The following is a 13,156-nucleotide window of genomic DNA, read 5'->3' as shown; positions in this document are numbered from 1 at the left end:
AAAGACACAGCTTCATCTATATTGTATTTTTGCCAAAATATTTAACCCAACTCGAAGCTCAAAGAAGACAGCAAGTAAATCCCAGATTGTGGGACCTTCAACAAAACCACCAGCCGGGTCATGACAGACCAAAAAAAGGGCGGGGGGAGGAGTAAGGCAGGGAAGCTGTACACTGAAACTAAATTAGAGACATGAAGACTAAAGTAGACTCCATTTTTATAAATAGCTGTGAATGACATTATTGGACTAAGTGGGAAATCTTAATATAGATAGTATATTAGACAATATCATGAGCACAGTATTGTAGCCAAGCAGACAAGTGTCCTTGCGCCCAGGAAGTCACTGATAAAGCACAAAGAGGTGACGTGTCATGGTGTCTACAACCTACTGTCAGTCAATTCACCAAAAATAAGGTCTTTGGATGTGGCTGGGAACCCAAAGTAAACAAATGTTCCAAAATGTTCACAATCTACAAATTAGGGTCCAGACTTTCTCAGAAGGGCAAGATAGCACCGAATTTAGGCTTTGTGGCCACCTATGTCTCTCTCAGGATGTTGTATATTCTTCCTTGCATCTTTTTTTTTTTTTTTTAACACTTAAAAAATGTAAAAACCACCCTTAGCTCAAGGGCTACATAGCAACAGGCATGATTTCCTTTGGGGTCCTGAAAATGGGAAGCTGGGGAGATGGCTCTGTGACTACACTAAAAAATGCCATCGCAACGTGTATATATTCCGAGTAGGTGACATGTACGGCATATGAATTACGTCTCAATGCATGTGTCTCAATACATCACTCAACCTGCCATGGAGGCTATGGCCATCTTAAGGCTCAACTGAGGATGGCCATATTTCCCAGCTCATTCACGTGCCTGTGGGGACGGGGAGGGTTCCAGTCCTCGCTTGCTGCTGGCCCCCAAATGCCCTTATTAACTTTCCACATGGGCTTCTCCCAAGGGCGGCTCACAGCATGGCAACTTGCTGCATCCGAGGGAGCTACCAAGGCGAGCCAAAGTCAAGAGAAAAAGCATGCACGCAAGACAGACATCACAGTCTCCTGTATCCTAATCTTGATGGGACCGTCCATCACTTTCGCCATCCTGTGTGTGTTAGCAGCCAGTGAGTAGGTGTGGGCAACACTCCAGGGGAGGAGATTACAGGAAGGTACAAATACGGATCCCCAAGACCAAGTTCTCCTCAGCTCGATGAACTCCAGACAGACTTCCTCCTGACTCTAGGTCCCTGACCTCCCGTTCCTGAGAATATTTACTTTAGAAAACAATACGAGCAAACTCTCTGCCTCCTGGAGACGCACACCTTCTCCCAGTCTCTGGCCAGTTGTGCAACCCAGGAAAGTCTTTCTCAAGGACCTGGGCAACCTGCCTTTGGGGTGTAGTCATCAGCCCAAGGTGGGCGCCTTCTCTCTCAGTCTCTGGGAGGGTAGGAGTCTAACTCCTACCCGTTAGTAAACACAGACGGCCTCAGCACGGTGACCAACCTCTCCCCAATACCCTCCCAAACTCTTCCATTAGCTCACCCCACACTTAAAACCTCTCCCGCTCTTATTTCAGTGCAGTTCATTCTGTCTCTCTCCCCTAGCACCATAGTCTTGAATAAAATCTTCCTTACTATTTTCACAACTGTCCAATGCATTTTTCTTTACAATACCAAGAGATGGGGACCACTGGAGACCACGTTAGAAGCAGCCTACCCCTGTGTGTGTGTGTGTGTGTGTGTGTGTGTGTGTGTGTGTGTGTGTTATGTATATCTCTGGTAACTAGATAGCTTACTCTGGTAACTAGTAAGCTTGCATGCAGATCATCTAAAGTGTCATTTAAACTCTTTTTCATTGATACATTTTTTTGGTACAACTCCATATTAAAGAAACGGAATTGGTATTCTTAAATTAATGTAGCAGATCTGAATGAACACAAGCTCACTCTTTGTACCCTTCACATGCCGTTCAGTGATCCGGGCCTTGCCCACCTCACAGAATCATCCAGAAAAATCCCATGTGGTCCAAACAGGACACCATCTCTCAGCAATACCTCCTCCCAAAGGGAAACAAAGCTTCATTCCTTGCAGGTAACAAGTAGTCTGTGCCCAGTTAGACCTACAATGGTTTCTGGCCTCACTCGATCATTCGATCATTCATACTCACCAAACGAAAACAAACACAATTTAGAAGTGAAAAAGCTCCCACTGCCTTTGCTGAGAACATGCTGTACTGCAGTTAGATGTGACATTAACATCTGAATAGGTCCAAAAGAATCACTTAGGAGCCCAGCTTTGTGTAGACAGGAAAAAAATGTTAATAAGGAGGAAATGTAGGTGATTGATAACTGTGAGTGAAATGAGAAATTAAGGTAATTAAGGAAGACCCAACTGTGATAAGAAATGTCAGCGAAGAGACCAAAATACAATTAGCTATCATCTTTGGAAACCAAACAAACAAACAAACAAAAAACAGCATTCAACATGTTTTGCAGAAGACGCCGGAGTGCTTTAAAAAAAATTGCTTTTTCAGTCAAAGAGGGTTTCTCCTGACTGGACAATGTGTGAACTTCAAGGTAACAGTAGCAGCGGCATAAAACCACAGGGAAGATTTAAGCTTTCTTTCATCTTCACATCCCCACACATACACAACATACACACACACACACACACACACACACACACACACACACCACACAACACACCCAGTCATTGAAGAGATGCTTGCAGAGTTCACTTTACAAACACAACAAAGCGTATCACCGAAGTGCAGCTCTCGGAAAAAGACAATTGTTCGGGAGCAGGGAGCTCAACATTGTTTTGAAGCACGCCTGAATAAACGTGGTAACGCTGGAATCCCTCCAGTGTATTTCCTCCATGGTGCTACCGTGTTTCTTATTTCAAAATACTTGTAAATGTGTTCATTTCAGAGCTACAGATCCACACAACGTTGGTTTCCAAATCTTTTGTGGTCCTGACACCTGCTGTGTCACGTTTACACGTAGAAAGGAGAGTGAGGCCTGCAGAAATATTGTATATGCCGTCATCAGGTTGGGAGCCAGAGAAGGAGGGCTGTGTCTCCAGACTCTCTGCACTACCATCCGAAAAGAAATTACCATTCTATTTTCACTCATTTCATTTTGGTGTATCTTTTCCCTCTTTTAATAATTTCTTGGTACTTTTCCACTTTTATCCGCCTGCCCACATTTTCTTCCTCCCTTCTATTGAGATGTTACATGTTTTTTTTCTCTTTCTCCAGCTTCTGCAACTTGGTGGCCGCTTCCCCTGGTATTTGCACCCCACTCTGAACAGTCCTCCCTCCCCTTGCTTCGTTCTTTTGAGTCCTCTTTTCCTTTCTATATCTGACGTGTTGACTTGAATTTATCAGTGACTTATTCACAGTGTATGATGTCCACAGAATGAGCACGGGCGGCCGGCAGTAGAAATGGGATTCCACGAGCAGAGGCCTACATCACCAGTCACGCCCCGCTGTGACAAACACAAAGAAAGGCCGTCTTTGTGTTAACAAAGAGAGAATGAGCAGCTGCCCAAAAAGACAGATAGTTGGGGCCAATCGGGCACAGGCTGGGAAGGAAATAAACAGACAACACATCATCCCTGCCAATCCCTGCCTGCTATGTCGGAATTTCATGCATGCCAAATTCAAGTGATAAACTGTAAGCCATTCCTACTGACCTGCAGCCTCTAACGTGACACCCTCAGAATTCTCCTTCCACAGAGTGAATTTCCACACCATCCCTAGGCAGTGCTCAACATGGTGTTGGTATTTCTCAAGTAAATTCTCCCACGAGGCAAACGCTGAGCCACCCCCATCCCTACGGAGGCCAGGCATGAAGGTTTACGGATGGGTCACCCACTGGAAGACGGGACCGGGTCGAGTTCTGAGGCTGTCCCAAAATGTCAGTTTAAAATTGGGATGGCTGATTTTATGTGTCACCTTGACTGGATCACAGGGAGAACCAGCTATTTGGTCTAACATTATTCTGGGTGTGTGTGGGAATGTGTTGCGGGATACCATTGACATTTTGGTGGACTGAGGAAAGCAGATTGCTCTCCATCACTTGGGTGGGCCTCGTCCAATCAGTTGAAGGCCTGACTAGAACAAAAAGGGCTGATCTTCCCTGGAATCACAGACAAGTCTTCCTGCCTGGCAGTCTTCTAATTGGGGCTTCTGTCCTGCCTCCGGACTTAAAATCAAAACACTGGCTCTTCATGGGTTTCAGGCTTTGGACTTGGAACTAACCCATCAGCTCTCCTGAATCTCCTGTTTGTGGACGCCCCCCGGCAGACTTTGGGACTTGCCAGTATCCATAACGTGTGAGTCAATTCCTTCTAACAAATCTCTTTCTGAATATATACACATCTTATTGGTTCTGTTGCTCCGGAGAACCCGGAGCCATACAAAAATCTTAGCACTGCAAGAAACCTTCACGTCATTTTCTTACACGGAAGGCAAATAAGGTCCAGAAAGACTCCATTACAGACTTTATTCATTTTTGTTATAGAAAGAAAAAGGTCAGACAACACAGGCCTGATGAAAATGACAACATGTCTGTCTGGTTTTTTGCTTGAACTGGAGTAATAATAATAACTGATCAAAATTTCCAGTACACTCCCTGCCCAAGGTGCCATCCTGTATGGTACATAGCTCCGTGAATGGTGGTATGGATTTGACATTACTGGATATTAAGGAAATGAGGAATACACCTGTTTTTAAAATCTGCCTGCATTTGGGGATGTGGCTGGAGGATGAAGTTGGAGACTTAAAGATTAGAATGTAACTCATTTTTCACATTCAGGGACAATCTGTTTCAAAGATCTTAGTCAGTATTTCAGATCATTTGACAGCTAGTGTGATTTGATTTGGGGTCGGGATATAAAAGCTTGGTGCTTTGATGGCTGTTTACACATTTTTAACTATTTAATCTCCACCCCAAGAGGCAAACAAGTGAGCTGATTTGTTAAAATCTCTATAAAATATTTTAAGGTGTTCTCCATGCAGAAACAATTAAGCCAGAAAGGGATTAACTCTCTAATATGCACATTTTTTTCCCCTGAAAGTTGGATGTAATTTCTACTTGCAAAAGAACACTCAAAACATAAATAGAAAGTATTCAGTATAAAAATCTCAGCTTTTTCAGAGTCGCGATTTTAATTGCGAAGATGCAAATTGAGGCTGATTTAGTACGAGAATTATAATTGACCATAAATTTTCTCTTGTTTTCACAACCTTTTCTGCAGTGCTGCGTAGGGTTTCAAAGCTGAAGTCAAGTTTCCCCCAGTAGAGTTTGTTATGGGTTGAATTGTTCCCTCCCAAAAGATACCGAAATCCTAACCAGTCCCTGTGAAGGTGGCCTTATTTGGAAATGGGGTCTTTCGTATATTTAAGATGAAGTCATTGGGGTGGGCCGTAATCCAGTTTGACCCATATACTTGTAATTGGGGAAATTCAGACACAGAGACAGACACACAGAGAAGGCCGAAGGTGTGAAGACGTAGGGAGAGAGTCATCACCAAACCAAGGCATCACAGAGGCTGTGAGAAACTGGGAGGCAGGCAGGACTCACATCCTCCCCGACAGCCCTCAGAAGAAACCAACCCTGCCGACACCTGCATCTTGGGCTTTTGGGCTCCGGGACGATGAGATACCAGATTTCAGTGGTTTTAGCCACAGAGTTTGTGGTACTTGGTGACAGCAGCCCTTGGAAACGCATACCAATGTCAAATTAGCTTTGGTTTCTTTGCTATGTTACAGATGAGAAGCCACCAGTTACATCATTCAGATGAAAATGGCTCTGAGAATTATCCGCAAAATATGCACGACCCTATTCTCCCGTACCTGTGGGTCATTAAACCAGTAATCGTTACCTATGCACCAGGCTGAGGTTTTGACCCATTCAAACCCACAGAAGAGAGCAGCGCCCTTGATTTTTCTTTTTTTTTTAACCCTACAAGTCCTCCCTGATTATGAAATGGGCTCCAAATATTTCAGGATTCAAAGTCTAGGAAAATGATCGGTACTGAAAAGTAACACAGTACTTGATGCAAGTTATTTCTACTTCCTCTGGCTTTAAAAAATATTTAATTTGTCAAGTAGTCAAGACAGCATCTAAACCAAACTAAGGGTTCCTTTCAGTATCACTGGATTATCTGTTTAGATGACGCTAACGTACTCAGGTTTTCAGTGATGCCACACGTAATGTCAAGTCGCTGGGCTAATTCTCGCAGGGAGTCACAGTTCACCCCTGCTTTCGGGGAGTCACAGTTCACCCCTGCTTTCGGGGAGTCGCACTTCACCCCTGCTTTCGGGGAGTCGCACTTCACCCCTGCTTTCGGGGAGTCACACTTCACCCCTGCTTTCGGGGAGTCGCACTTCACCCCTGCTTTTGGGGAGTCACACTTCACCCCTGCCTTCCACATTTATTTTACAGCTTCAGGATGCCTCTCTCAGCGCTTTTCTGTTGTGCTTTCCCCTCCCTGGGTCAAAGCCGGCCCTTAGGTCACCTCTGCAATCGTCACACCACAGTGTGAAGCAGTTTAAGCGAGTGTGCTAACTCACTCGGCACTGGCCCGGGCCTGTGTTTCTAAGTCACGTTTTATTGTAACACAGCCAATTCACTTATTCCAGGTGGTTGCTGTCTGCTCCCTCAGCCATGCCGAGTCTGCGTGGCCCACGGAGCTACAAATATCTCCTATCTGGTCCTTTACAGAAAAAGTTTGCCCTCTCTTGTTTTAAGGTTTCTCTCTCAATAAAAGCAAAACCAAACAACATAACCCCCACATAATATCTGCATTATGTTTTAAACCCACAGGAGAGTAAATAGCATGGTGGTGTGGGGTGTACACAGACGTAGACTTCACATCAGATAAACCACCCACGCACGTCACTGTTAACTCCAACACTGGTAAGGTGAAATGGGCTCGGAGGCCACATTTTGGGAACTATGCGTGTACACGGGGTGCTTTACGTAAGGCCACGCACCACTGAACGACGAGGATACGTTCTGAGAAACGGGTGAGTAGGTGATTTTGTCGTTGTGCGAACATCCTGGGGTGTACGTACACACAACAAGACGGTACAGCCTACTGCACACCTAGGCCGTATGGTAGAGCCTATGGTTCTGTAAGGAAGGAAAAATCATTCTCCCTCTCCACTACCAGGTCCTTGGCTGACACATCCCCGTAATAAAAGAGATGAACAGGAGAAAAACTAAAGTTCACTAACATGTTTCCCTCCTATATACATGGGAGAGGCCCAGGGAACCTGAGTAACTTGCCAAAATGATGGAAAGCACCTAAAATACCGTCTTCAGCTGAAGACAAAAGAAGATGTCGGGCGGGGGGACGTCAGTGTTCGGGGGTTACCAGGAAAAGCACAGTAAACAAGAGTAGGATTGTTATGCAGCTTTACCCTGTAATCTTCTGCACTGACAAGAGGGTCTAGACATAAGGTCATGCCCCTCTTCCTGGTACAGCTCAGGAGACACCCTTATAAAGGGAGATTCCCTCAAATGTACATGTCTTTTACAAAGGGTAACTTCTACTTGGTTTTCACAGCTTCTCCATGTATACTGGTTCTTCAGATTAACCAGCCTAAAATAATCCTTGTGCCAAATAGATATTTTGCGTCTTGTTCATTTCTGTTCTCTTAATCGGAGCTGTTGGCGTCAGGGCATGCAAAACATCAGCCTGTTCCCATACCTTACCACTGAAGAGACATGTCTTAGTTAACTAGGCCCTGAACTTTCACTTTCAAAAGTCGTGCTTGACTCATTTGATTGTCTACCGTGCACCAGTTCCCTGAGTCACACCCCAAATTGCTATTGTTTGCTAAGGAACCATCTAGATGCTGGCACCACTGAATCCACACCTACAAACTGACGTGTCATAAACAGAGATGGATTCCTTCCACCGTCACCAATTAGTCGTCCTCTATGCCACCTCCAACAGCTGTCTCGGGCTTTTATTACGATGATGAGAATACAACGCCTGTTACATAACCAGACAAAATGCTTTTATTGCTTTCGCACTTAAACCATTGTTCCTGGTGCTAACTCACCATCTGAGTTTCCTGCCGAATAAGGCACTTGTCACTCCTACTATTTACCTTTTTGTTGCTTATTAGAACTTGCAACCACACAGGGAAACCGAGTATAAAGGAAGTCAACCCAAAGCACCTCTAGTCTATTTCTGGAGAAGTTTTGGAGTTTCTGACCATGTAAGATAAAATTTCCAATCACTCTTACACAACCATGTGAGATTTGGGGCACACAGCATTCCCGATAGAAAGTGTAAAATTCCTTATAAGTGAATGGGAAACATCTTGGATTAGATCAAAGACTCCTGGGTTTGCCTGCTCTCAGTGGGCTGCCTTTTAAAAACACATGGGCCAAACAAATACAAAGAATCTAGAGCAGCATCCACCATGTCTAAGGATAGACTACGGCCAACTGCCATTTGTTCATTCATTCAACAAACATTGATTGTGTACCTACTACGTGCCTGGCACTGTCCTAAGGTCTCAGAATACAATTGCCAGCAGAGAGAAGATTGTCCCTGCCCAAATGGAACTTCCATTCTCCTGAGCTTGTCTCCCTAACGTGGATAGCCGTGATAGAGGTAACCTCTTAATTATGGCACTAGGAACCTCATGTTACAGTCTGCTAAAGCCGTCTCATAGAGGTCACACAATGGTTGGTCTGCTAACTGTGTTATCAGTACATCTTTTTCTTGTCAGTCTTACTTTTCTGTTTTTAAAGACAATTTACCAGTCTCTCTCCATTGTCTAAGTCTTTTTCCTTCCTCTTTTTTAAAACCGTTTTACTATTGTCTCTCCGTTGTCTAGGTGTTTGTTGAAATGCTTCAAATAATGCAAAGCTGCCTTGCTGTCCTAAGTCCAGATTTTTGGCAGTGTCAGTCTCCCTAATCACTCACCTGAGTGATGTTTATTGAGCAGTGTTCCAGTATTTTACTGCTGGGTAAGAACCATCCCCAAACATCAAGTGGCTTAAAGCAATAGTAAGTACTCATGTATTTGAGCAGCGTTAGGTAGTGATGACTCAGCTCTCTTCCTGGTAATACCAGGTGGGGAAACTCAGGCAGCCGCTGGAGGATACACTCATTGGCAGACAAGTTGGTGCTGGCTATTGACTGGAAACTTAGCTGGGGCTGGTGGCGGGAGGCCTCAGTTCATTGACACACGGGCCTTTCCATGGGGCAGCTTGGGCTTCCTCAGAACATGGCAGCTGTGTTCCTAAAAGAAGTATCTCAGGTGACAGGAAATGGAAGCTGCCAATCTCTGAAGGCTGGGGCTTCACACTCTATTGGCCCATTCAAAATGGTGTATTTTAGGGGCCTGCCTGGTGGCTCAGGTGGTTGGAGCTCCGGGCTCCTAATGCCGAAGACTGCCGGTTTGATTCCCACATGGGCCGGTGGGCTCTCAACCACAAGGTTGCTGGTTCGACTCCTCAATTCCCACAAGGGATGGTGGGCTCCACCCCCCACAACTAAGATTGAACACGGCACCTTGAGCTGAGCTGCCTCCCGGATGGCTCAGTTGGTTGGAGCGTGTCCTCTCAACCACAAGGTTGCTGGTTCGACTCCCGCAAGGGATGGTGGGCTGCACCCCCTGCAACTAGCAACGGCAACTGGACCCGGAGCTGAGCTGCGCCATCCACAACTAAAATTGAAAGGACAACTTGACTTGGAAAAAAATCTTGGAAGTACACACTGTTTCCCAATAAAGTCCTGTTCCATTTCCCCAATAAAAATTTTTTTTTAAAAAATGGTGTATTTTATAGGTTTATGCAAAGACAGACCCACACATACAGTTAGTTTGATTACAATATGTAAGAATCCTAAGATTAATAATCGTTCCTGCGGTCTAGAATCTCTATACTGTTACACTGTAATTGGCCTCTATATAGGGAGAAATTTAAAATGTTTACTTATTCTAAAGCTTCCTGAATGGAGGCCCAAACTTCACTATCAGTCGTAGTAAGGGTTATTAGGGTTGAGAAAAGAGATTTATGAATTAAAAAATAATAATAACACATATTTTACTCCATCACAATAGACCAATGATAGGTTTTCATTCTATAACGCTCCGTTCCTGAGATGGATAATTGGCCTTTTAAAACACAATTTATCAGAAGCATTTTGACTTCTATTTATTCTCCTCATTCATTGTGCAAAAATTATAATTTGGAACTCGGTGTCCCATTCTGTCCCTCCAAAGATGAGACACTAACAGAAACAGCTCAGGGTTATGTTTTGGAAGAAAAAAAGCAAGAGACTTCTAGCTGAAAAGGTCCAGTGAGACCATTTTTCCACCTGTTGCCTGCCTGGGAATCCTGCCCAATACAACAAAATATAAATAATTAACGACTTGAAATATTCGTCAATGAAAAAACTCCAAACCACAAATGACAGAGCAAATTGACAAGTATTGTGAAGCCTGGCCCGAGGAGTGTGAGGCTGGATCTCTCACAGGATACAGTCCCTCCAGTGAACTGCCAGGTCCTGAAAGGTCCATCTCAAAGGTCTTTGATTAGAGGCCTGAGATGTACGTTTGAGGGGGTGTGAGAAAGAAGGAAATGTTCCTTTGAGCAGCGGTTCTCACTGGGGGCATTCCCCCCTTCTAGGGAACACCTGGCAATCACCAGGAGACGTGCTCTGGTTGTCACACTGGGAGGGGCTACCGGCGTCTCATTAGTGGGTTGAGGCCAGGGCGCTGCTAAAACATCCTACAAAACCTAGGACACTCCCCACCCCAACAGAGAACAACCAGCCCCAAATGTCAACAGGGTCGAGGGTGTAAAACCTGATCCAGAGACTTGACTGAGCAGACGGCGTGAAGGGGAGAGAGGAGATGCCATTTTGCCCGGTAGTGTAAGGTGTGCAAGCACCCTCCTCGCTCAGCAAGCCCACCTGAGATGACAGTCCTGGGAGAGGGAGGGGTGGCAACAAGGAACCGATGATAACAGCTCCGCTCCTGACGGCTTTGCTGTGCACCCACCAAACCTCTGAATTTTGAAACGGGAGACATGTGTGCGGGGCCAAGAAATGGCTGCTTTGGAAAGAGGGTGCTGAAGACCACACGTTCCCCCTGCAGGCTGTGGACAGCCTCTGCTGTGTCCCCTCCATCCCCCCTCGGTGCCTCTTCCCAGTTTCTTAAGCAAACAGCAGGTCCAGTTCAGCAAGATACAACAATGTGGACGAGTATACGTGGGTCTTCTGCAGAGAGAGAGAGATAGAGAGACAGAAACACACAGAGAGAGAGAGAGAGGATATGGAGACTACAAAGGAGATATATATGACCAGAAAATTTATCCAAAAGAGAGAGAGAGACAGAGAGAGAGAGAGAGAGAGAGAGAGAGATGAGAAATGGAGACTACAAAGGAGGTATACATGACCAGAAAATTTATCCAAAAGAGAGGGAGAGACAGAGAGAGAGAGAGAGAGAGAGAGGATATGGAGACTACAAAGGAGGTATATATGACCAGAAAACTTATGAGAGAGAGTGAGAGAGAGAGAAACCACAGATTTTAGACAAATCATTCTCTAGAATGTCAAATAAATTATACAGGATACAAATTGAAATTATTTTTTAAGCTATGAAACAACAAAAAGAGATTTAAAAAAAAACAACCACCACCAAGCCAGTGGACCTTAGCAAAGAAATAGGAAGGAAAGAAAAAAATCCACAACGTAAGTGAAAACAACTCGTGTGACTATACCAGAGTAAATTTAGAGGCACAAATGCTAGAGCGGAGTCAATGAAATACAGCCAAATGGGAGAGAAGAATGGTATCAGAATAACTATGGAGCCGGTTGGACGCACACGACATAAAGGGAGACCAGCGTAGCATAACCGATATTCCTGCAGAAGAGAACAGAGCAAGCACATGGGGAAATTCCATTCAGAGTTATAATAAGTGACACTTTGTTCTGGAAGAGAGGCTTGAACCTGTTCATAAAGAAGACACCATTTCCCAAGGAATTGTCTGCAGAATTATCAGCATGAAGACATGGGGAAATTCACCAACTTTAAAAACAAGAGTCATGTGTCAATCCAGCCGAAAATAGTCGTGTTATATAAAATGGGAAAGAATTTGAGTTTAGACTTAAGGACTACCAACCACCCCGAGTGCCAGAATATCACAGCACAATGAGCACAAAATTTTAAGGGGAAGAAAGTGTCCTCCCCAAATTTTACACCCAGCCAAACCATTCTTCAATTATAAAGGTAATAGATATTCTCTAGGATGAAAAAGCAGAATATAGCACCCACGCACTCGTCTTCAAAACATCCCTGGATGACAAATTCCAGGCATAAAAGATGAGTAAAAATAAGTTAACGCAGGAATGGTGAAAGGATGATCCAAAAAACTGAGGTTAAGAATCAAATGATTTTAGATCCAGGAATCAAATTATGGTTACATGCAAAGAAAAATATGTTAAAATAATACAACAAACCAAAAACTTGAGGGTCACTGGGAAAGGTGCAAAAAGGAGGTTGTCTTTTAATAGCCTCATTTTCATAATAAAGAGAGATTACATAACGGCTTACGTTGAAATACATAGTTAGTACACCACATTTATTTGTTTTAATAAAACAATTTTTTACATCTTGTGCTCCTTCGTCATAATTTATGAGTTGGCTATAACTCTTCTAGGAAATGACAACTTTTGAAAAAAGAACTATTCCTCTCACGTTTAATAGTTTCTTCTCTTTTATTTCTGGTTTCGGTTAAATTTAAGTAAAATTTAACATACTCTTTGCTATTAAAAACAAAGCGTGAGTTTGAAGCCATTTTTAAACGTGCTTTCTTCTAACTATCTATCATTTAGTAACAATCAATGGCTCTTTCCCTCTGCATGTCTGCCTGTTACAATGATTAGTTGACCACAGTGATTTCTGGGGGGTGGGGGAGGAGCTTTGGAGTGATTTTTTTTTTTAATTGTATTTTTCTGCATTGCTTGACTGTTAACATAATACAAGCATATCTTTTTAGTGCAAACAAAAGCGGTCTTATTTTAAAATGATCATCCCAGGATTGAGATTACTGGCAGACCTGAGCGGATGTGACAGAGACCACATGACCCGAACGCCGAAACTATTTATCACGTGGCCCATTAGA

At 43.9% G+C, this 13,156-nt stretch overlaps 1 protein-coding gene across 2 annotated transcripts in view; it reads right to left on the bottom strand.

Annotated features, from left to right (window-relative positions):
* ANOS1 (anosmin 1) overlaps window positions 1-13,156 on the bottom strand; it is a 515,987-nt gene that overhangs the window by 244,898 nt on the left and 257,933 nt on the right. The gene's annotated exons all lie outside the window — the stretch shown is intronic.

Source organism: Rhinolophus ferrumequinum, chromosome X (genome assembly GCF_004115265.2).
Source record: "Rhinolophus ferrumequinum isolate MPI-CBG mRhiFer1 chromosome X, mRhiFer1_v1.p, whole genome shotgun sequence".
NCBI lineage: Eukaryota > Metazoa > Chordata > Mammalia > Chiroptera > Rhinolophidae > Rhinolophus > Rhinolophus ferrumequinum.
This window is presented reverse-complemented; position numbering and strand designations above follow the sequence as displayed.